The following is a 21,396-nucleotide window of genomic DNA, read 5'->3' as shown; positions in this document are numbered from 1 at the left end:
GCCCCCTAGCTTGTTTAGAGTCGATTCAGCGCAAATTCACGCGGTTCGCTTTGCGCTCCTGGAGTGTTCAACTTGACTATGAGGGACGCTGTGCGTTGCTTGGCATCGAGACGCTGAAGCAGCGGAACAGCAACGCTCAGAGGCTCCCCGGTACCAAAATCCATGCGACTTTTCGCTAACGGATTGATTAAATGGCGCCCGATTAGACGATCCGATAGAAGCACTTTTCAGGCTTAACGGATAGTTTGAATGACGCGACATAGTCGTGTTGCAGCAACGTGTGATATGTATCATGCGATGTCTCTTCACCGTGCATGCGTCTGTATTTGTGAATTCATGCAGTGGTTGCGATGAGAACGAAAATTCGCTCACTCACACAACCACAACCCCCGACCCGTACACGGAACGTACGCGAGCTGTCAGTTTGTAATGCAAACAAAGTGTTGAAGTGGATCTAGTAGTTGATGTGTTTCTAAATCATTCAAATAACAGAAATATATTAGATACGGTAAGTGTAACAATGTTCGCTTTGTTTTGTTTGTTCTCAACAATTTGGCTGATATGTTTTTGCGTTGGATATAGATTCCGAAAATGAACCAAAACAACGTGGCGCAGTACGGTAGAGGTAAGAAGATTCCTGCATCTGGAAAAAGATCCCGCAATATTTTGGAGAAGGAAAATGAAGAACCTGGAACTAAAAAAAAAGGTAAGATTGCATTGCATTGTTTACATGTACGATTGTTAAATGTATGCAATTATTTTCAGCGTGCAATATAGTCCAACCGAAGTCAAGCCGACCAATTGCAGATTTTAAAACCGTCATCAAACCGTCAAAGACAAAAACGGAAACCATTGGTAAGACAATATTTGTAGGAGTGATTTCATTAATTAACGTGTAGCATTTTCAGTGAAAGAAGAAGTTGTTTCCGATAACAGCACAACGAATGATACGATCCAAGCAGCAAGCACCTCGTCATCGTCATATCCCAAAACGGAAAACAAAAAAAAGGCACCCACTAATGAAAATGGTAAGGAACAAGGAAATAAATCTGAGGAAATTGTTGGCGGAGGACCAAAATGCAACGAATAGTTGTTATCGGCACCGTATATAGAACAAACTATGACGAACATGATTGTAACCCGACAACAATGATTAGGGTCGACACCAACTCGATACATCCACGGGTCAGATTTGATTCCAACTCAAAATAAGCGCACCCGCTGCACTTCACGGGTTGGAATCGATTCCGTTTGGATCACATCCACGGATTGTGAAATGAAACGTATGACTCACCACTAGCATATAATCATTGCAAACATGTTCGTAACTCACCATCAAAATTTTAACACAGTAATATCAAACAAATTTCCAGTTTTATTAGCTCCCCCAACCGCCGACGTGCAAGCAATAATGTCATACTTAACGAAGTGTCCCTGGCGATCATCAATGAATCCTAAACAAGAACAAGAAACTCCAGTTTGTTCAACACACAAACAAAATCAACTAGAACCTCAACAAGAAAATGAGCAACAACAACAACAGAAAGAGAAACAACAACAACAACAGAAAGAAAAACGACAACAACAACAGAAAGAGGCACAACAACAACAAGATCTCCAAAAAATAGCCATGAAAAATTTCAAACAGTATTGGTAGAAACACAATTTGAAGTACAATACCAACAAGATCCAACAACAAATGTTTCCACATCAAATGGTATGAAGTGCCTTAACAATCTTGAAAATATCCCATTTTTAAATATTAATCTATTTGCAGTCTCCATGACAGGGTCACATCTTCAGTATTTGCCACGTTCTAGATGCAATTCATTAGATGGTGAGTGAGATGATAATAAAATTAAATGTACTTGAATAAGTTTATTAATTTGCTTTGTTACAGATTATCTTTACAACAATTCATTCGATGAAACCCTATCCATACCGATATCGACACCCGCACCAAATGACAATAGTAAGGCAATACCTACAACAACCTCAACTACGACTGCAACTACATCAGCCAATCAGAAAAGCAAAAAAAAACAAATTCAACATTAGAGCGCAAATTGGACATTTTAAATACCAAATTAGATTACATAATAGATGTATTACACGAAAAATCAGGACATAGTGAGCCAGTAAATGAATTTGATTTCGAAGCAATACAGGACCAAAAACAATTAGAGGATTTTGAAAGCCAGCTAGGAGAATCAAACGGTACTTTTAAACAAAAAATTTTAACGGAACTGCGAAGTTCATTAAAGTTAGGGAACTCTAAATACCAAATACACCAAGCATTGGACTTACTATTTTCCCGGCAATTTTTAGCTAAAATGACTTGGTCCGGACGCAGTAAAACAGAGCAAAAGATTCCTTTCTCGTCCTACACTAACATTAAAAAATTATTCTTGGAAATTGCGGAGACAAAGTTTGAGAAACCGGCGGAAAGATTTGTTTTTGATTATATAGGACAGAAATTACGACATGCCAGCTCTAGACTTAATCTGTCCGGAGCTCGTGCTTCTACTTCTCATAATTTTAAGCCTAAACACTAAATAAGGTAATGCTAGAGAAAATAGAATTAATAACAAAGCATGTTCCTTTATATATTACATTATATTATGTTAATTATGTTCGATATGCTTACACATGATCTTATACTTGTGATAACATATGTTAAGTATATAATGAAACAAAGTTTGAATTTATGAAATGAATTAAAATTAAAAGAATTTAAAATTCTAAGCAATGTGAACTATTATTAAATAAATGAACTGTCAGGATTGCTCTTTATGAATATGTTTATTTATTTATGTTTCTAAAGTATGAAGCAATGGAATGTACACATACTCCTCTGACATTGTTTTTATAGCTACTAACTTACACTTTATACTTTGAGGGAAAAACTCATCTGAAAATGATGATAACTCATTCATATTACCCTTCGATATGTTCAAAAGGAATGAACTTATAGGCTTGTAAAAATATTCCTCGCTGGTCAGAAGCTTTTTTCCTTTTATAACCACTGTTGATGCGCGTTCAACTGCTGATTCAAATCTAACCACATGATTATCCTTCGTTAAAAACCATCCGTTTCTATCTCCTTGCTGTAACATTAATCCTTGACGTATATGTGCTGTCCTCTTATCGCAGTGGTGTTTAACGCATGGATATTTAATATTCTCCTCTGTATTTTTATGTCGGTTGTCAAGTTGATCTAATTCTGCCAAACGGTTTATCACTTGTTGTAAACAGTTCACTCCACTCCTTAACAGCAGCTTCAAAAGACGTAGTTCATTTTCAAACGGATATGTTGATATTAATGGAAGTGGGCCGTAGTTTTTGACATCTTCTAGAACGTGCTGAAGATTGTGTACGTTGCTGGTTAAACCGTTTGGTCCGTAATTTGTTTCGTAGTCCATTACAAAACGATTTAACATTTTTCCTGCTTTTGGCCAATGCTCTTCGTACGCTTTTGATGATAGTAGAGTAATTGAACAAAATAGCAACATAAAATGGGAATATTGCTCGTCTGATATATTATCACGCAAAACAACTATGCTCCCGTAGTGAAGGAATGATCTGAACTCGGTCGCTTTCCATTTATCCAAATACTTTAAATGTCGTAGCCTTCTATGAATTTCGGATGGAAGCTGAATGTCGGCTAATTTTGATGAAATTGTCTCACATTGTTGATCAGACCATCTAGGTAAAAAAGCCACGCTCTAAATCCCTCCATCTCTTAATTAGTTTCTTGAATACTCCATGGTGAATTAGATGCAATTCATCAGCCACAATAAATTGTTTTATCATATCTAAACATTCTAGCTCCAATAGAGGAGTTAGTTCTCTTTGATGCTCTGGCATATAATCGCCATCTCGAAATGCTTTGTTAGTTCGTTGCTCGGCAGAAACTCCTCTAAAAATAGTTCTATTGTTTTCCTTTGTTCCTTGACATGTGCATTTAATGCATCCTTGCAATCCGTTAAAATTCACAACTCCTGTTAATAAACGGAAAAGAAAGAAGCTTGTTAGCTTTACTTTTAGCTGGTAGAGAAGTAATAGTGTAAATGAATATTTACCTTTTAGCAGAGCTCTAGCAGGAGTATCAGCGATGAAGTAAAGCAGGTTGATTTTGATGAAACGGTTGTGTATAACAATACCACTGGTAGTCAATTCTTTCAACTCATCTACAAGTTGTCGTAAATATTCCTCTATGTTTTGTGGATGCTTCAATCCACAATAAATACCCACTTTCATCGGCGCTTCGTTTGGGAGTTCGTCGATGCTCGCCAAGATTGGTCAAAACTCCAGATTGGTGCTCCTATGAAGTGGTAATCCATCAATAAACACTTTCAGGCTTAGTGTTGAAATATTGTCATCAAGGTTGGCGGTGCTGTTAAAGAAAAAAGACAAAAATAAATTAATATTTGAAATTGCGATTCCATTTGTATTGAACTTACCGAAACTTTTTCATGAGGCATGTCTTTATTCCTTGGTACCACAGCTGCCCTCCAGTGATGTTTGTAATTCCTGCAGGTTTCTTTGGAGTTTTTAGTAATGTACGAGGATCTTTAGGAAGAGAAGCATCACAGTTTGTACGTAAAATTCTCAGCAGAAACCGAAGCGATTTATGGTCTATATTGGAAACCAATGACCAGATTTTTAAGCATTCTTTAAGATCCAGATTTTCTATTTCGATTTCATCTGTTTCGTCATCCTCTTGCTCTTCGTTGATGTTAATGGTTTCATTTTCATCAGGCTCGTTGATGTCCAAATTTTCAATATCCTCATCCTCGTTAATGTCGATGTTTTCATTGTGTCCTTCAGAATCACAATCGCTTATGATTGTTAAATTGATACTTGCGTCTATGTTTGCTTGATTTGGTAATATATCAGCTGCAGTAAAAGGTAATGCAGAGGATGTTGAAGGCTAATTCCTCAGATCAATTTGCGTTTCACTATGCGTTGCACTAGACTGGGTATCCAATCTTGATACTTTTGCCTTAGCATCAGCATCTTTATAAAGTTTTCCGGTTCTTTTAAGTTGTTGCGAATATGGAATATTTTCCATCACTAATCGAGCTTACACTTTTCAAGAAATACACGAGACACAATGGCAGAGCTCCGAATTAGAACAGAGATGTCACACAAACAACAACGTATTTGCGAATGAGGGGCATGCTGTATTTGGAGCAAAATTTATACAACCCGAAGTATGAAAAGGTATGTAAATTTACCTTTGCACAACATACGAACCATTTAATTGCCTGGGGTTTTTATGCACAGGTGCGTGTTCTAGCTGTTGTAAAAGTTACCTGCGTTTTTTATGGTTTCGTATGCCTGTAAAATTTTCTTAGTTTTCCAGGTATGAATAAGCCTTTTTTGTAAGTTAAGAGTAAGTTTTATTTGTTTAGCAGGTATGTTTATGAGTTATGTTTATGTGTATTATTTATATTTAAGAAATGGTAGACTTTGTACAAATCTACCAGGTTAACAGTATAAGTTTTTAGTTTTGACAGGTTTCGACAGGGTAACAAAATACGCGAATGTGTGCAAAAATGCGATGCATAACATCAACGTATTTAACATAAAATCAAATTACATTTTAAGAGCTTTACATTTTCCGGGTGTTCGACAGGACCCGTGGTGTATTGAACCATAATAATGTATTTATGAAATTGCTGTTATTTGGCGTAACGACCTAAGGGCAGGGCTGTACCGGGCTTCTAGGCTTATTAGTACCATGCAGACGGATATTCAATCCTTGACACAAGGGACCGATCCATAGAAGGCTTGAATTCACGACGAGTTTTTTTTTTAGTTTTACCACCTGAGGACTGTAATAGTGTGAGGACGTTTTGCTTATATATAAAAAAGCATTTGTAACTTGACATACTGGGGGTACAGTAGTATAACAGTAGTTTATAAAGCAAAATAAGAACATTTTCATCAAACAATATTGAAATTGTAAGTTTATGAACAGTTTTAGTTAAACTGCTGCTCTGACCAGCCCAATACTGGTACAATGACTCTACCTTTATAGTAAATCAAACAATGTTCAGATATGTACACAGGTGCTAGACAAAGTGCTTGGTGCGCTCGCCATCACGCGGTGTCGTGTACCAACTGGAACCATACCGGAAGCGGGTTCCTACGACAATCGGCGCAGATCACGAACGTAAGCTCCATGTGCGGTGCCGTATTGATCGAGTGGACCGTCCGGTATGCAGATGACACCATGCAGGCGGGATGAACATGATCACGGCATGTGGTTGGTAACGTGACCGGTAGGCGAAGAACACCAAGCAGCGCCGAAACATAAAACTTAGCAAATTAGTCTGTGTTTCGCTGCCGAAAAATAAACATATCTTTTAAAAACTCACGAGGGAGTTTCTCAAACGTATTTGTACATTTTGTAAAACTATAGAAAGTCCTTTCTCATAAAGAAAGGGAAGTATCTTTTAATGTTCAACAGCCTGAATAATAATTTTAAATATAAATATGAACTGTACAGGGCATTCATTCGAACTCTTTTTCACATACATCGTTTAAACAACTCTGTTAACGAATATTCAACTACATAATTCGTATACATAGTTACAATTTAATTTCATGTACTTTTTCACACTAATGCCCTGTGCTCCTATCCCCGAGGTCCGACCACGGGATGACAAAGTTTGAGATGCAAGGGCTCGATGAAAATCAGGTGCGTGCGCAACAGCCCCAGTCGTATCGATCACGGCATAATTCACATGACAGTCGACAGCGCGACCGATGCGTTAGCAGCAGGTGGAAAACGACCCTTTGTAACTTGGACTCGTTCCATATTGGAATTCGCAGCATTGATATCCGAGAGAGGGAGAGAGATACAGCTGAGAACGATATTTGAGGTGCTTGCCGATGCTTGTAGTGAAATACTTCAACGCACATGCTATAACGTGCGCACCAGAAATCCCTGTGCGCCATTACCTGGGTAAAAGGAGGCAGCGGAACATCATTTTAATGAAAACCGCGTGAACGAGAATGTCATTAAAGTTAGCATGTGCTAACAGTTTCATGTTTCCAATTCATCAAAATAGGTGAGGGCAAAGGTGGAGAAAGCTCTCGACGGCGAGCAATTATATGATGCCTGTAACGGTTGGCACTGAGCTGCCTGCTGAGATGGCAACGTAAAAAGCCCCAGAACATTGAAAATAATTCAACTTGCTACGACGATAGTATCGAAACAGGAATACCTGGTAAACTCGTCTTTCGAGCGGTCATTTGCACCGTATTAAAACCGACAACAAATGATATTGCTCCCCAAGCCTAGATAACCTTTCGAAAATATTAGCTTTGGTGCTGTGAATGCACTCGGAAAAATACTTCAGCAACGTATATTCATTCACCTGTACCAAGAGGAATAGGATTCACAACAATGTCAATGTCCAATGACCGGTACGCCCTACGCGGCGTGTGGTTTTCCTATCACTTAATCTTGTGTATTGTCAACACGGGCATAACGGCCATATCGTTTGACAGCATTAACGCTCGGGATAAACACTGCCTGATGGCTGTGGCGTTACACATCCGCCATCCGCATGGACACTGTCAGCTGAAATGCCATCGTGCAAAGTAAGGGTTATGGTTTGGTTCTGTTGTTCAAGTTTAAAGCTATCTCCGGAAGTAGTCTCTATCACCGTCAGTAGAGTGATCGTGTCGTTCACATGAATCGTTCTCACCTGCTGGCAGCAGCCACCGATTCGGCGTTATGCTACGCACCACCTGTGCGGTACGGGGACTGCCAGGAGTGCTTCTGGAGTGCTGCAGATTGCTCAGACTGGTACAGCGTAAGTCAGCAATTGGCGTGGGAAATTGGTATGAACGTATTGCAGTTTGTGGAACTCATACCAATCTACCCAGCAAGCAAGGACACCCGTATCCACATCCATCGTGGAGCGAAGCAGCAACGAAGAGCAGCGACATACAGATATCAGATGCCGCCAACTATGGAAAAAGCAGTCAACTCAAGTGAGCACAACACATAATTCCGGACGTGGGATCCTAGCAGCCATGGAAACACGGACAAGTTACATTCCATATTCAGTCACGAATATTTCCGCGTGTACCTATTTGGTATTTTGGATCACTGCCGGACTCTCGGACTGAACGCTGTTCCCTGGCGTAGACTCGCAAATCCCTGGTGGGGCAAGTTGGGTGGGATTGGGCATGGACAATAGAATATCTTGAAGTCACTTGTTTACCTAAAAAACATGAACACACTCAGTAACTTTATCGTTTTACATTATAAACACATTAACCATTCCAAATTAAGCCTGTTACTTACCGAATTCAAATTTACAGCAAGCGTATTGCTCAAACAGCAAGTATAACACAATAACGTAAATATAGTTTATTTCAATTATTAAATACTCGTTAGATCACAACACTGAGGTACTGGTGGTATTATGTTGCTCATGAAATGATAAATCTATACTATTTGATGATCTAAATTGCAAATCAAAGGTTCCTTAGATAACAAAAATATCAACACTAATACGAATCACAACAAAGTTTTCAACTGGATGACAGCGGTAATGCACACATGTGTAGAAGCGAGACAGATATAAGAATTCAGCAGGCACATGTACAGCGCGCGTCATAATTTTATGCGCGAAAATCTTAAAATTTAAATTATTCATGACAAATTGTAACGACGTTTTCATACTCTGACAATTTTTTACGAAAGATATGTAAAAACTTCATGTAGTGCAATTAAATCTAGTGCAATATCATTAGCAGAACATAATATTTTGATATTTGTTTGTAAAGTCAGATCCTAGGAGCTACTACTTTTTGAACAATAAGTGTAGAAACACAAATTTTGTCTGAGTCCAGAACAGCAACAGGGAAGATATCGTACGCTGAGTGTGGAGATGTGTGTGTGTATGTGGTGAACGTTGCCGCGACAAGCGTGCTGTAGGATACAATGCGTGTAGGAGGGGTAAAATCGCTTGGCTCATTGAAAATACAGGCAAAGTTGGCGCGAAGAAAACGCAACACTACGGATTGTATGGAAAATGTTGCGCGTTCAATCCGATTGCCATGCGATTGTCCTGGGGGCTGTTTGTCGCGGGACTTCTTGACAATCGGATCGACTCGCCCGCGCTTCTTTCGAGGCTCAACATGTATGTCCCGCCGAGATCGCTCCGAGCTAGATCGCTACTTGACGTAGAGGAACGCCGCACTCGCTTTGGCTCCTCTGATCCGTTTATTCGTATGTGCCGTGAGTTTAATGTCATTTGTGAGCGTCATCAACCTGACATGTCGCGCACCGCATTGTTAAATAGTATTCGTGTCGTGCGACCTTTTACATGTTAATTATGTTACTTAAGACTAAGCGTGACAAATGAATGACCGAAATGTGACTACGTTATAATGAATGAATGTAAATGAATTCGCTTCAAGTGGGCCATTTGCGGTCCGTTGAATTTTAATTAATAAATAACAAATAACAAATAACAAATAAGTTCATGTGTCGTTTATATAAGAACGCGTGTACCTCTTTGTGTACGAAACAAATGAAAGAAAGGAACTGAACACTAATGTTTTAGGTTGTCATACAAACAGAGAGATTTAATCGTTTTAATACATAGTTTATAACAGTGATAATGGCTAGTATCATTGAATCTGTTCGTAGCGGGAATGTACGGTGTTCACAAGAAATTCTAGGGAAGGCAACACATTTCTCGTGCCCGTTTTTCCAATGTCGCGGTATAGCAATAATTTAAAGCAACTATCTAGTAAGTCACGAAAATGAGTGTCGGGACGTAAGCCACCGCTACAAACGTATTCAATAATATCCGCGAATATGTATGAGTTATTGTAATGATTATAACATAACGGGGCGGTCCTGGTACAGTCGTCAACTCGAAGGACTCAATAACATATCCGCCATGGGTTCAAACCTAGAACGGACCGTCCCCCCGAAGCTAGGATTGACCGACTACGTGGTAATGAATTAAGTCCCGAAAGCCTGTATATAGGCCGGCATGTCCGCGTAGGACGTTACGCCAAATAGAAGAAGAAGAACAAAACGTTGTTTAATAATATTTTTTTCAAATAACTTTTCTTTACAGTTGCCGTCTACTGCTACAGAATGGTTGAAGATTTCAAAGGATTCGAGGAAAATGGAATTTTCCTCATGTAATTGGTGCCATTGATGGAAAACATGTCACCTTAAAACAACCAGCTAATAGCGGGAGCCAGTTTTTCAACTATAAAAGCACTTTCAGCATTGTTTTGCTAGGCATAGTGGATGCTAATTCAAATTTTATATTTGCTGACGTCGGTTGCCAGGGTCGAATTTCTGATGGTGAAGTGTTAGCAAACAGTGCTATATACCAGAAACTGGAGCGCCGGAAGCTAAATATACCCTCTCCTGAAATTTTACAAGTTCCTTACGAGATCGAGGTTCCCTATTTTTTTTTGGGTGATCAAGCGTTTGCATTGAAAGAATATTGTCTCCGGCCTTTTGCTGGAATGCATACCGCAAACTCAATAGAACGCCACTTTAACTACAGACATTCGCGAGCTCGTCGAACGGTAGAAAACGGTTTTGGCATTGATGTAAAGGTCTGGCGAGTTTTAGCAAAACCAATGGAATTAGAACCACAAGTAGCTGAAAAAATCGTTCTGGCAACAATTCATCTACACAACTTTAGACGTCGGCACTTGCTTTGGAATTATAATACAACTCTTCTTGCACCCACAAGAAATACGGCATCTAGATCCTCTTCCTCTCAAGAGTCTAACGTTGACCCTACTACAATGTTACCTCTTCGACACGTTCCGTTGAGGCCGTCTAGAGTGTTGCAAAACATGCGATTACACTTAGCACGACATTTAAAGTTTAATGATCCATTACCATTTGATTTACCGCAACCGCGCAGAGTTGTGTAATTTTCGGAAGCATATAAACCACCACGTACTAATTAGAATTATGGTATTAAGCGAAAGCAAATTTGTATTTGATTTTTGTGTGCATTGCGAAATCTTTATGAATGTTTTCTATTTTTCCTAACACGTTTTATATTTTCCTTTCGTGGAAATAAAAATCATTTATTTGTTATTTGTAGCATTCTTTATAAATAAAGGCACCGTTTACTTGAGACAAGCCTCGCAAGTTAAAAGCTAACTGTGGTGAACTATATACTAATATTATTTTTTAAAGAATAGTAGAATTCTTTACATGGCAATTAACTCAATGTGTGCATACAATCTGAAAAACCAAGGAGGAATAACTGAAACTAATAAAGTTCCTATCGTTATGCTAAACCGATGCAAACATGAAATGTAAGGCGTAGGCGTACATACAAAATAAATGTCATTATTACTATGAATGATACGAATAAGTTTTTTTTATAAACAGGAATTATCTTAAGCAAAACGGCCTTTTTGGACTGTTACTCCTGGACAGTAAAAACAGAAATTTCGGATTTTCACAGTTCATGGAAAATAATTACAATGCTCAATTCAGTAATTCATAAAATTCATTAATTCCAAAAACACTTAAACTATCTTAACAATACATAATACATAACAATACATAATTCACTTATTCATAAAATTCTTAAATTCCAACAAACACTTAAACTATGTTAACACTTAAATTTTAATCCTACAGATATGCATGATCATGCATCGAGGAGGCATGTTGGTCCACATAAAATTGATCAATTTGATCATTCATGACCGTCGTTATGGACCTGATCAGTTTAGCACAGAACTCTGGATGTTTATCTTCGAAGGTGGCAACTTGTGCCTCTACAAAGTTGCCCAGAGCCCTGGCTTTAGTGCAAGGTGCAGCAGCAGTAGCAGTATTAGCAATGCTTTGAATGGCTGTCAAGCATTCGCTAATCTGACTTGATCGAGTCGTTTCACTAAATTTTCTTTTGCGTCCTTTGGACGCTGTGCGACTCCCTCTAGCATGCCACTAGAGGAGCCAGTGGAGGATGTTGTGGCAGTTGTCGTGGCTGTTGTTGAGGCAGTTGAACTGCATGAAGCGGCGGTTGCAGGAGCGGTCGAGATAACAACAGGTTCCCGAGAAGTTCCTTCAAGATTTGCCTGACATGAGAACAGAAACGCTATATTAATTTACTCCTCCACAAAACGATACATAAACACTGTCTACTTACAGTATTGATTGTACGACGTGGAGCTGTCGTTTCATGTAGAAACGACATATGCTCGTAGGCATACCAAACCTCTTTCAATAGCTCGCTGGAACCTGAATATTTATACAATAGAAACGATCTTAACAAATATGAAGTAATAAAATAGCTAAATTTACTCACCGGAACCTGTTGTCTGACTCAAAGCGATCTCCTTTTTTGTCCGCCGGTAGGAATTCATTAAATTCCTCCATTTAGCATGAACGCACTGTGGATCCTCCTCCAGCACGGATGCTATCTGTTGCCAGGCTTGATGCCTTATTTCGTTATTTTTATACTGGCGATCAGTATCTAACCAGATGCACGGATAAGTTTTCACCAAATTGATCAATTCTATGACTTTTTCCTCATCTTGAATAGGCTAAAATAATAAAACAACCAATAATTTAGTGTGTCATTCTATGAGAAAAGGTGTAACTTACATTTTTATTCGATTTTTGGGCGGTTTTAGCTCCTTCCATTGTTAAGTGCTGGCGTGGTTGACTACTGTTCGAAATTGTCCGCCTGAAAACTTCCAAGGAATCTCCAAACACAATACCAACAAATCCCCGCATAATGTATCGAACGTTTTTTTTCGTATACGTTTATTAAAGCCTCATTTTATTCTCAATATTATTATTGCCCTCAAATAAAACATTACATAAAATATTTTTAGTAATTTGTATTTATTTTATCAGTAACTTAAATAAGCACGTAATTTTAAATTTTATTTCACTCAAATTTAAAAAATGAATTCGATGATCATCCCTCCCTTCAACACTTGAAACAGTAATGTAAACATAGCAGGTGGAAGATACGTCACTTGTCGCCGCTCGTAACCCGCATACATCGGGTTACGAGCAAAGTGAATGAAAGGGAGGTGAGCTTATGGAGAACATTTGGCTTGCGGGATTTTAGAAAAATGAAATAAAGTTTGACAGTTTGTAACCGGGTCGGCTGGACGGTTTGTTTACATTTGATAGCTATTGGACTGGTCCATGTTGTTGATGCAACGGCGAGAAGTGTGTGACTAAAATTCGTGTAAAAGAAAATAGTACGCTTTCGGGTGTTAATATTTTATTATACCACGTAAAATATAAATTGTACAAGTTGCAAGGAATGTATTAAATGGATTTATTTTTTATTTTTAGAGAAAAAGCAAATCTGGAAGCAGCGTTGTTTGTAGCTGTGTCCACAGAAGTTTGTAGGAAGCAACATGCCTCGCTCATGTGCAGCTGCATTCTGCAAAAATAATGCAGAAAATGTAAAGAAGCGGGGTTTGAACATTACTTTCCACTCGTTTCCATCAGATGATTCTTTGCCTAAGTGGATTGATTTCTGTAAGCGGGATGAGCATTGGAAACCAACCAAAATATCTACTGTGTGCTCTCTCCATTTCAAACCCGACGACTATCAAATGGCAAAATCATCTTTACCACAAACCTTGCCAGTACTGAAGAGATTGAAGCCATATGGTAAGGAAAGATATGAGCTTTATGCAGTAATTATCATTTCATCACATTATCATCTCTTTATTAGCTATTCCATCATTGATACAACCAGCCGATTTTATTCAAAACGCAACACACTATAATGAACTGAGTGTGCGGCATAGGTCTCGCACAATTGTCCCATGCCTAGTCCAAACGCTTTCCCTCTTCAGAAATAGATCGGTCATCCAGCAGCGCCGTGCATTTTCCTCTTGCTGCAGTTCTTCGTCTTCCTCTTCTATGAGTATCAACATGAGAGTAGCCACTTCAGCCACTAAAGTTGGAAGAAGTTGATTTATTTCCATTTTTCCACTGTAAAAACAAGAAACTTTGTGTATCACGGCAAAAACACAACCGGAGTGATCTCCGCATAATATAAAACAAGGATAATGTATTTAGAAGGTTGATTTTTACCGCTTTTGCTGGGCGACATTGTGGGGGACATCTGTCACTCTCTGCATACAAATTTCATTACCCCGCACCAGCCCTCCCCGATTTTTATACCGGAGCCCCCGGAAGAGATGTGTCAAGTCGAGAAATGTCATTTTGCTCTGAACAACTTCACCTTGTCATTTATAACACCTTGATATAAACACAACCAACTATGTTTGACAACCACAATATGACAGCTGAACATACACGGATTGAAAAGCTCCCAAACGATAGCTACATCGTGTATAGGCATGGGACAATTGTGCGAGACCTATGCCGCACACTCAGTTCATTATAGTGTGCGGTTGATCGCCGCACGCGAAAAAGTGAACGGGTAGGTCTTCCGCACGCATACAGAACTAACTGAAATGTGCTCTGAAAGAGATGCAAGATAACTGTCGGTGTCATAGATTGAACGAAAAAAAAAACATTCGTTTTGGGTCGGCAGAATTTGTCACACACAACGACACAAGAAGATCGATCGCACTTTGCGCGAGAAAGAATGCACATATTGCTAGCGTGGTCAGATTGATCAATCGCACACAGCCGCACAAAAGAACTCCTGCCGCACACTGACCCCATTCTGAGTGAGAAAGAACACTCATAGCCGATGGGTCATTCGCAAACAGCCGCACGCGTGTTCAGTTGGGTCAGTCGCACACTACCGCACAAAAAGAACTCTTGTCGCACACTGCCGCACGCGCGTTCTGTTAGTTCGGTCGCTCACTGCTGCACGCGATTTCAGTGGGGTCAGTCGCACACTACCGCACAAAAAGAGCTCTTGTCGCACACTGTCGCACGCGCGTTCAGTTAGTTCAGTCGCACAAAAGAACTCTTGCCGCACACTGCCGCACGCGCGTTCAGTTAGTTCAGTCGCACAAAAAGAACTCGTTAACCGCACAGCAACATAAAAAAGAAAAGCTTGTAGATTTTACTCATTTAGATTAGCTTTCGTTACAAATCAACTTAAGTATATACAGTTTGTTCTCGAGCTACGTTTTCTAAGTTCTTGTGTGCAATTAGTATAATTGGCTCAAAGGATTCTCAAATGCAAGATAAATTACTGTTTTACCAAAAATTGTAGAGCCTCTTAAAAACCAGAAATTTTCAAATTTTCTACATGAATTGTGATACATAAATGGTTTAATGTAAAAACCTAGTTACCTAGTTATGTATGAACCGCGTATCTCGGACTGACGGTATTTATAATTAAAAATGCAGCCTTAAAAGCAATAACTTTTTGTTCTTGCATTAAAATCTCGATAAAATTAAACATAATATTTTAAAATATGGTACTTAGCTACAATTGAGCGACTGACTTACCGCACGCGTTCAGTTCATCATACTGAACGAACTACATCGCACGCGTTCACTGAAAAGAATCAAATTGCCCAAGCCTAGTTTGGACCCGGCTGTTTAGGGCGATAGATGGCGAAGGACCAAACAACCGGCTAGAAAGTTTTCTACGTGTGAATCGCGAAGAATTTTACTATCTTTTAAATCGGATTGGTCCAAAAATTGAGCGACAAGATACAACGATGCGACCTTCGATCTGCCCGAAGCAACGATTATGCATCGGGCTTCGCTTTTTAGCTTCGGGAGACTCATATGAATCTCTTGCTTTTTTTGTTTAGGGTAAGTTTTATGCAATATTTGAACGATATAAAATGATAATAATATTACCATTTGTTTTAGGTTTCTAGCAGTTCCGTATCCCTTATTGTGCGTGATGTTTGTACACACATAATAAATGAATTGAAGGAATACGTTAAGGTATTATTTCACTGATTTAATATGATAACAGTTCCATACTAATACTCTCCTCTTACTTATAAGATGACCACTTTATCTAAGCTGTTTGTATATATAGTAATTTTAAGTTTGGTTTCGTTTTCTGGTGCTCGTGTTATTATAGTCTATTTTTCTAAAACTAATATATTGCCTAAAATTGCTGTTATACTATTTAACAAATGAACTTGTTGCAATAAACAACTATTCAGGTCATGTCACTAACGCAACCACAGGTTGAGAATATTTCTTTTGGTAATAATAATAATAATAATAATAATAATAATAATAATAATAATAATAATAATAATAATAATAATAATAATAATAATAATAATAATAATAATAATAATAATAATAATAATAATAAATGGGCCTTTTATTGCGTCAGTGCTTGCTATATAAATAAATAACTAATTCTAAATAAGCCACACAAGAACACCCATTATTTTAATTCGTTTTTATTATATCTGATCAATTTATCAAATACATCAAATAAATCTGATTGCTATGCTTGTTAAGGCCAACGAACAGGCGACTGTTCATTTTGAAACAAAGTGATATATCACAGTAATTTAGCGTTTACTTTAAGTTTGCCTCTTTCTACAGCTTGTAAACTGGACGTCTACTTGGTATCAATATAATAAACCTACATAATTGCATTTTCTTATTTCAACATCCCAAATGTGCTAATATATGATTTGTCGCCTACTGAATTTATTATTTTAACTTATTTCGATCCATAATCATCATCAGTAATTCAAAACAATAGACAGTCAGTTTGTATCAGTTCAATCAGTTTTTAATGGAAAGAACAAAATAATTAAAGACACCAGCGAGAAAACTAGTTTTTCAAAAAAAAAATGTATTCCTTACTCATGGAGTCCTAAACCAGATCTGAACTAATTGCTGACAACTTGGCTAGTCGTCGGCTGGCTGGTTCGGTCGATTATTGCTGACAACTGTGACATTGCTGACTGTTACTGCAGTGTGGCTGCGCACGTGGCGGTGGCTGAGCGTGTTGTAAGTTTGGTGTGAATGAGTTCGGGGTGACGATTTTGAATGTCATGGCCAAGTAAAATGTAGATATATATTATAAGGCAGGCACATTATAAGCCGTTTTGGCAAATCATTCAACGCTAACTTGTAGTGTACTTAGGACGAGCACGCACTGCATCCGTCTAGGTCGGTGAGTTAACGAAGAGAAACGAAGATAACGATACAGAGCCCTTCGTTTAAGGGCAGCTTTAAAGAAAGCCGAAGGCGTACGTCAGGCCCTTGTCACTTATACGTTAAAAACTAGCTTAGCTCACATGTATCGAATAGAATGGGGTAAACGAGTGTTAATACTTAAATCTATATAGTCTGCGCATGGGCTGTGTCAGATTTTTATAGAGCACTAAACTATTTGCCGCAACCATGTTGCGTTTTACACAACAGCTTGTTGTTTGCGTTGCCGTAGTTACCAACAAACCCTGTCTTATATATTTTTTAAAGAATGAATAGTGCTTTTTCTATTGTTAAGTCTATGAATAGTTTGTCCATCAATCCACACAGCCCTGACCATGTTCGATGTAAAACAAATGGCTGCAACATTAAAACCTTGTGAACACGCAAAAAGCTTAATTATTTAATTTTTTGGCGTAGGATTATGCTAGAAATGACTGAATTCATAGTATAAAAATTATATTGACGGAAATAAATTTATGTCAAAACGTTTTTGAATATAAAAACTATTGCACATTGAGATTGTACCCTACTAAAAATACAAAACTCAGTTAAACGTAAGGTTCGCTGGACAATCTTTTTTACTAACTAACCATAAAAATAGGAACGAACTTTGTCTTATAGCACAGTTAATTTTCCCAATGTTCGTTCCAACGTGCTGGGGAACTTTCATGTAAAATTTTATCAGTCTGGATTGGATGTTTCTACTATTATTGCTAACATAACCGCATATCCCTTTATGGGCATTAATGTTGTAGGCTAACGTGGACGAGATGGTTTGATACTGGTAACTCACCATTGACGCGTAAGCGGTCATTGTTCAATGTGTTTGTGCAATCCATCCGGGTCATCGTTTGCGCGGTCAACGGGGTTGACCGGCGAGCACGCCGGCATTTGACAACTGGCAAAAGCAGAAATCACACGCGAAGGGAACGGCGGGAATGTTTTGTTTTTGTATTTTAAATGTTAGCATAACGTCTAAGTTTTATTGTCCTGACGGCCACCTACTGTATGCAGACGACGCGAAGCTGTTCCTGCCTATCCGTGACCGGTCAGACCAACTCCGCCTTCAAGCCACTCTAAGTGCCTTCCAGTCATGGTGCTCTTTGAATGGTCTTGAATTGTGCGTCGAGAAGTGTGTTGTCGTTACGTTTGCGAGAAAGCGGTGCCCCTTAGTGTATGACTATGCGTTAAATGGAACTACCATTGGTCGCAAAAGCTGTGTCACGGATCTAGGAGTGCTCCTTGACGAAAAGTTGAGCTTCCACGACCAGCTAGAACACGTTGTCACTAAGGGTAACCAATTGATCGGCTTACTAAAAGAAATAGCACGAGACATCACTGACCCGATCTGCATCAAGACGCTATACTGTGCTTTGGTGCGACCAGTGTTAGAATACGCTTCAGTAGTATGGTGGCCTACAGCTGTTCGCCCCCTAGCTTGTTTAGAGTCGATTCAGCGCAAATTCACGCGGTTCGCTTTGCGCTCCTGGAGTGTTCAACTTGACTATGAGGGACGCTGTGCGTTGCTTGGCATCGAGACGCTGAAGCAGCGGAACAGCAACGCTCAGAGGCTCCCCGGTACCAAAATCCATGCGACTTTTCGCTAACGGATTGATTAAATGGCGCCCGATTAGACGATCCGATAGAAGCACTTTTCAGGCTTAACGGATAGTTTGAATGACGCGACATAGTCGTGTTGCAGCAACGTGTGATATGTATCATGCGATGTCTCTTCACCGTGCATGCGTCTGTATTTGTGAATTCATGCAGTGGTTGCGATGAGAACGAAAATTCGCTCACTCACACAACCACAACCCCCGACCCGTACACGGAACGTACGCGAGCTGTCAGTTTGTAATGCAAACAAAGTGTTGAAGTGGATCTAGTAGTTGATGTGTTTCTAAATCATTCAAATAACAGAAATATATTAGATACGGTAAGTGTAACAATGTTCGCTTTGTTTTGTTTGTTCTCAACAATTTGGCTGATATGTTTTTGCGTTGGATATAGATTCCGAAAATGAACCAAAACAACGTGGCGCAGTACGGTAGAGGTAAGAAGATTCCTGCATCTGGAAAAAGATCCCGCAATATTTTGGAGAAGGAAAATGAAGAACCTGGAACTAAAAAAAAGGTAAGATTGCATTGCATTGTTTACATGTACGATTGTTAAATGTATGCAATTATTTTCAGCGTGCAATATAGTCCAACCGAAGTCAAGCCGACCAATTGCAGATTTTAAAACCGTCATCAAACCGTCAAAGACAAAAACGGAAACCATTGGTAAGACAATATTTGTAGGAGTGATTTCATTAATTAACGTGTAGCATTTTCAGTGAAAGAAGAAGTTGTTTCCGATAACAGCACAACGAATGATACGATCCAAGCAGCAAGCACCTCGTCATCGTCATATCCCAAAACGGAAAACAAAAAAAGGCACCCACTAATGAAAATGGTAAGGAACAAGGAAATAAATCTGAGGAAATTGTTGGCGGAGGACCAAAATGCAACGAATAGTTGTTATCGGCACCGTATATAGAACAAACTATGACGAACATGATTGTAACCCGACAACAATGATTAGGGTCGACACCAACTCGATACATCCACGGGTCAGATTTGATTCCAACTCAAAATAAGCGCACCCGCTGCACTTCACGGGTTGGAATCGATTCCGTTTGGATCACATCCACGGATTGTGAAATGAAACGTATGACTCACCACTAGCATATAATCATTGCAAACATGTTCGTAACTCACCATCAAAATTTTAACACAGTAATATCAAACAAATTTCCAGTTTTATTAGCTCCCCCAACCGCCGACGTGCAAGCAATAATGTCATACTTAACGAAGTGTCCCTGGCGATCATCAATGAATCCTAAACAAGAACAAGAAACTCCAGTTTGTTCAACACACAAACAAAATCAACTAGAACCTCAACAAGAAAATGAGCAACAACAACAACAGAAAGAGAAACAACAACAACAACAGAAAGAAAAACGACAACAACAACAGAAAGAGGCACAACAACAACAAGATCTCCAAAAAATAGCCATGAAAAATTTCAAACAGTATTGGTAGAAACACAATTTGAAGTACAATACCAACAAGATCCAACAACAAATGTTTCCACATCAAATGGTATGAAGTGCCTTAACAATCTTGAAAATATCCCATTTTTAAATATTAATCTATTTGCAGTCTCCATGACAGGGTCACATCTTCAGTATTTGCCACGTTCTAGATGCAATTCATTAGATGGTGAGTGAGATGATAATAAAATTAAATGTACTTGAATAAGTTTATTAATTTGCTTTGTTACAGATTATCTTTACAACAATTCATTCGATGAAACCCTATCCATACCGATATCGACACCCGCACCAAATGACAATAGTAAGGCAATACCTACAACAACCTCAACTACGACTGCAACTACATCAGCCAATCAGAAAAGCAAAAAACAAATTCAACATTAGAGCGCAAATTGGACATTTTAAATACCAAATTAGATTACATAATAGATGTATTACACGAAAAATCAGGACATAGTGAGCCAGTAAATGAATTTGATTTCGAAGCAATACAGGACCAAAAACAATTAGAGGATTTTGAAAGCCAGCTAGGAGAATCAAACGGTACTTTTAAACAAAAAATTTTAACGGAACTGCGAAGTTCATTAAAGTTAGGGAACTCTAAATACCAAATACACCAAGCATTGGACTTACTATTTTCCCGGCAATTTTTAGCTAAAATGACTTGGTCCGGACGCAGTAAAACAGAGCAAAAGATTCCTTTCTCGTCCTACACTAACATTAAAAAATTATTCTTGGAAATTGCGGAGACAAAATTTGAGAAACCGGCGGAAAGATTTGTTTTTGATTATATAGGACAGAAATTACGACATGCCAGCTCTAGACTTAATCTGTCCGGAGCTCGTGCTTCTACTTCTCATAATTTTAAGCCTAAACACTAAATAAGGTAATGCTAGAGAAAATAGAATTAATAACAAAGCATGTTCCTTTATATATTACATTATATTATGTTAATTATGTTCGATATGCTTACACATGATCTTATACTTGTGATAACATATGTTAAGTATATAATGAAACAAAGTTTGAATTTATGAAATGAATTAAAATTAAAAGAATTTAAAATTCTAAGCAATGTGAACTATTATTAAATAAATGAACTGTCAGGATTGCTCTTTATGAATATGTTTATTTATTTATGTTTCTAAAGTATGAAGCAATGGAA

General features: G+C 38.5%; 3 long non-coding RNA genes across 3 annotated transcripts; 2 read left to right on the top strand and 1 right to left on the bottom strand.

Annotated features, from left to right (window-relative positions):
- Positions 1 to 1,575: 1,575 nt before the first annotated feature.
- Positions 1,576 to 2,368, top strand: LOC120908263. Its single transcript, XR_005741106.1, has 3 exons — positions 1,576 to 1,717; positions 1,778 to 1,837; positions 1,901 to 2,368. It is a non-coding gene; the product is annotated as an uncharacterized LOC120908263 (long non-coding RNA).
- A 5,662-nt stretch (positions 2,369 to 8,030) lies between these two features.
- On the bottom strand, positions 8,031 to 8,458 carry LOC120908262. Its single transcript, XR_005741105.1, has 2 exons — positions 8,330 to 8,458; positions 8,031 to 8,246 (listed from the first exon to the last, which is right to left on the bottom strand). It is a non-coding gene; the product is annotated as an uncharacterized LOC120908262 (long non-coding RNA).
- An 11,677-nt stretch (positions 8,459 to 20,135) lies between these two features.
- On the top strand, positions 20,136 to 21,023 carry LOC120908261. The gene is made up of 3 exons (XR_005741104.1): positions 20,136 to 20,277; positions 20,338 to 20,397; positions 20,461 to 21,023. It is a non-coding gene; the product is annotated as an uncharacterized LOC120908261 (long non-coding RNA).
- The last annotated feature ends 373 nt before the right edge of the window (positions 21,024 to 21,396 follow it).

The sequence above is a fragment of the Anopheles arabiensis genome, unplaced genomic scaffold, assembly GCF_016920715.1.
Source record: "Anopheles arabiensis isolate DONGOLA unplaced genomic scaffold, AaraD3 Autosomal_pericentromeric_contig0003, whole genome shotgun sequence".
Lineage (NCBI taxonomy): Eukaryota > Metazoa > Arthropoda > Insecta > Diptera > Culicidae > Anopheles > Anopheles arabiensis.
This window is presented reverse-complemented; position numbering and strand designations above follow the sequence as displayed.